Raw genomic sequence first — 3,891 nt, forward strand, 5'->3', positions numbered from 1 at the left:
ATGTTTAAGGGAAGGAAATGTTAAATATACACAATCACTTATGGTGAAAAGGAACTGTGTCACTATTGATCGGTGCAGGTTGCTAGGTTTTGCTCATATCCGCATTAGATCTTGTAATGGGACAGTTGTTTTACTGTGGCTAAGAGAAAGACATCAATTGCACAAGCACAAAAGGGGAGCTCTGGAGTTAAATGCCATTGAGCCTTGAAGCCAAGTGCTTCTACGGACTCTGATAAGATTGTACCAGGATCACTAAACTGGGCCGCTGGGCCAGAGGCTGGGGAATGGGAAGAGTCCACAATTGAGATCAATGGAATAAATCGCCCAATGACAACAATGTCAAAGCATTTTCCCTGTATAACATCTTAATGAAAATCAATTGAATGAGTATAAGAAAATAGCCTTAGCTTGATCTTTGCAAATGAGGCAAATGTGTTCAGGACAGAAAAGAGGCATGTCATTAAAATTTTTGGGTGGTTCAATTAAATTGCTGTTGTGGCGTCTGACTATCAAGAAAACCTAAGGGAAATACCGCGTTTTTTTCCTGGTTTGGACACAGAGCAATGGTTGTTTTTGGCAAGGCAGAGAGGAGAATCATAATTGCTGTCAGCACTTTTTAATGAAGGTGTTGCTTTGCTAATGACAATGAAGTGTAAGCCACTTTGGGATCTGAAATTGAGCCAAACTGTTCAGATGATAATAGAACAGTGGAGTCTCCCAGGAAAAAAACTGCTTGTGACCTCAAAGTAGAGAGAATGGCCAAAAAGAGAGGAAGTCAGTTTGAACTGGTAAACCTTCGCTCAGTGTGTCCTTTATTGGACCATAAAGAGAGACCATAGAAAGCTTTCATCGCAGGTTCATATACTTTAATACGCAGGCTGAATTGAACTTTAGCAAACTCACACAAAATCTTAAGGAAGATATAGAGCTGTTTTTCTTTACTGTTTTGGGGATTTCTCTTTGAAACAACAGAGTATAATATAATATCTTTAGATATTATACTCTGTTAAGCATAATAATGCTTTATGACTCAGGGGAGGTATTTAATAAAGAGAGTATATTATAAATAGTTATTTTTAATAGCTACATATACTGTATGTGGCATTTATGCTGTATTGTAAGACTGAAAAAAACTGAAATTGACACAAAATTTAAGTACACTGTTCAGAGACGTCTACCTGAGTATGTAATAGCTGCGGATCACTGCAACTCAGTAAAGAAATGACAAAAAGATAAAAATTATATCCACATGATGGTTAATAAAGAGTGAGAACTTTGAACAGTCTGAAGTAAGATCTCAACCACTTTCAATGAAGACTGAATTGTATTGTTATTTTCATCTGCTTTTATGACATCTTCAAATGCTACGTCTTGTCATGATGTCTGAGGCTGGCAGGGAAATCGGCAGGGTTGTGAAATACAACCAAGAGCTGATCCTCACAGTGTGTCTGTATGATCTATAACCAGCCAATTATTTTTCAAATGGCTGAGATATTTCAGAATTTGAAGTTATTCCTGAATGAATAACAGCTAAGACAGCTGCCAACAAGCAACATACTGTATATTTCTGTTTACTTAGACCACTTAAAAATATATATATATATCCACAGGACTTGACTGTATTTTATAATTCAAACCTTAACATAAAAAAGCATATTACTAGAAAACGTTACTGGCCTACAGTGCTTTAATTGACCTCTGCATTACGCTTTTTACAGTATTTGAGTTCGGCATTTGATTAAATAACCTTACTGTCAATCATTTCTCCGTGATGCCAAATTGAATGCAATTCCCTTAACAGTAGTTGACAATTCATATGAATAAAAACTTTAACTATTGTGTCTCTGCAGCCAAGAGCTGGTGCATTGTTTTACTGACCTTCAAAGCCCATACAAAGATTCTGGGATTGACATTTTACTGCACTCATTTCTTCCCAGACTGACATTTTACTGCACTCATTTTCTTTACAACAACAACACCTAATGCAGTTTAACAGTTATTCAAATCATGTGCTGACAAATGTGAAGAAATGTGAACATATTTATTTATTTATTTGCATCAGTACATCAGTACGATCAACTCAGCATAAAAATGTGGCCAATGAGCAAACAGAAGTATTTATTTGTTTCTGGTAATCCCAATTAAATGTTCAGCTTGGTTTTTAATTGTGACACCTATTGGCTCCTAACTGAATAAAAAAATAAAAAACCTAACAGTGAGAAAAAAAAAATCTACCTCACAAACGGGAGAAGTATTTCCAGTAATCCAGACCAAACTGTTCCTTTTGACCCCCTACTTCCCAGCAATCAATGATGATGAAGGACATAAATAAGGCATGTGGCAGCTGCTTCTCCAACAAGCTGTCTACAACTGTCCAAACCACTGAAGGTCATTAGCGTTATGAGATCTATAGATCAGTGAAATGGAGTTTGAAACATTAAGAGTGGCTCTGGGATTGGAGCCCTCAGTTGACAATCTGCTCTGGAGTGTGTGCGTGTGTGGGATCAGTGGGGAGGGGTGCTGCTGTTTGAGGGGCTTGCTCTAGTCGCATGTCCTGGAGGACTTTGACAAAAGGGTAGGGGAAGCAGAGGCAACGGGCTCTGCGCAGCTGGGAAAGGGGATTTGTGACGTTAGTGGAGGAGCTCTGTGCTGTTTGCTTTGTCTTACAAGAATATACTCTATACTTTATTGAACCTTGTTAGGTAATTTATCCCTCTGCATTTCACCAGGCCTAGTTACTTAGGAGCAGTGGGCAGCCACAGTGCCACACCCAGGGGGCAATGTGGGGTTAAGGGCCTTGCTGAAGGGCCCTAGAGTTGTGCGGATCTTATCGTGGTTACACTGGGGCTTGAACCACCAACCTTCCAGGTCCCGGTCATGTACCTTAGCCACTGTAATACAGGCTATAGAAGAGGTATTGTGTGGGAGGGCTGTCTGCTGCAGGGGGAGCGGCTTTGTGCCACCAGAAGTGGGGCTCTGTGCTACTGGGGGAAAAGTATGGGGGGAGGGCGGGGGCGTTGGGGGGTTTGTGCAGACCCAGATCTCCCTGGAAGGCACTGAGGGTGAAAAATGTGCTAAATGAAAGGGGCTTCTACTCATTACGTTATTGATTATCATCTGACCCGGCAACGGCTGCAGATGCCACCGGGTTTGCTTGAATATCCCCCCTTGCCCTCCCCCCCCCAGTCCCCCGCCTGCTGAAAGCTGCCGTCTCTCCATCTGGGAAGCCACCCTTCTCTCTTTCCTGCTGATGCCTGAATTGATTGGCCAATGAAATCCATAGCACTGAGCACTTCACAACTATCCTTTAAAGGTACAATAGGTAAGATCTTTGTGTTAAAACATTGCTACAAGACCATTGTAAATCCCTTCATATCATTGAAAAAGGCTCACTGATATGTTGACTCACCCTCTGCCTGTGTTTATAGTCCTTAAATTCTGGTTTCAAAATATACATGATGCTTTAACTTGTGAAAGAACCTATGCACTTGTAAGTCGCTTTGGATTAAAAGCGTCTGCCAAATGACTAAAATGCAAAATGTAAATGTAAATATAGTTAACGGCCCGACACTCCAAAACATTGTATAGCTGTACAATAATTCAAGGTTGAAAATTGGTTCTAATTGCCTCAGCCAATGGCGTTTCAACGTCAGCACGTTTACAGAGAAGGGGGAGGGTTAAACAGTGTTGTGGTTTCAAGGTGTTTGTTGCTGCTTTTCCTCTCTTGACCGTTAGAAGTTAGAAGAAATTACCTATTGTACCTGTAAGGTATTGTCGTATTTCCTAGACTTTGAGTAAAAGTTTATCTCAGGAATGCATTTTTGGGCCAGGACAAACTGAACACAGATGTTTAAATAAGGACTGGACAAAAAGTCTGGACAAAAAGTCAGG

Source organism: Conger conger, chromosome 1 (genome assembly GCF_963514075.1).
Source record: "Conger conger chromosome 1, fConCon1.1, whole genome shotgun sequence".
In the NCBI taxonomy this organism is placed as follows: domain Eukaryota; kingdom Metazoa; phylum Chordata; class Actinopteri; order Anguilliformes; family Congridae; genus Conger; species Conger conger.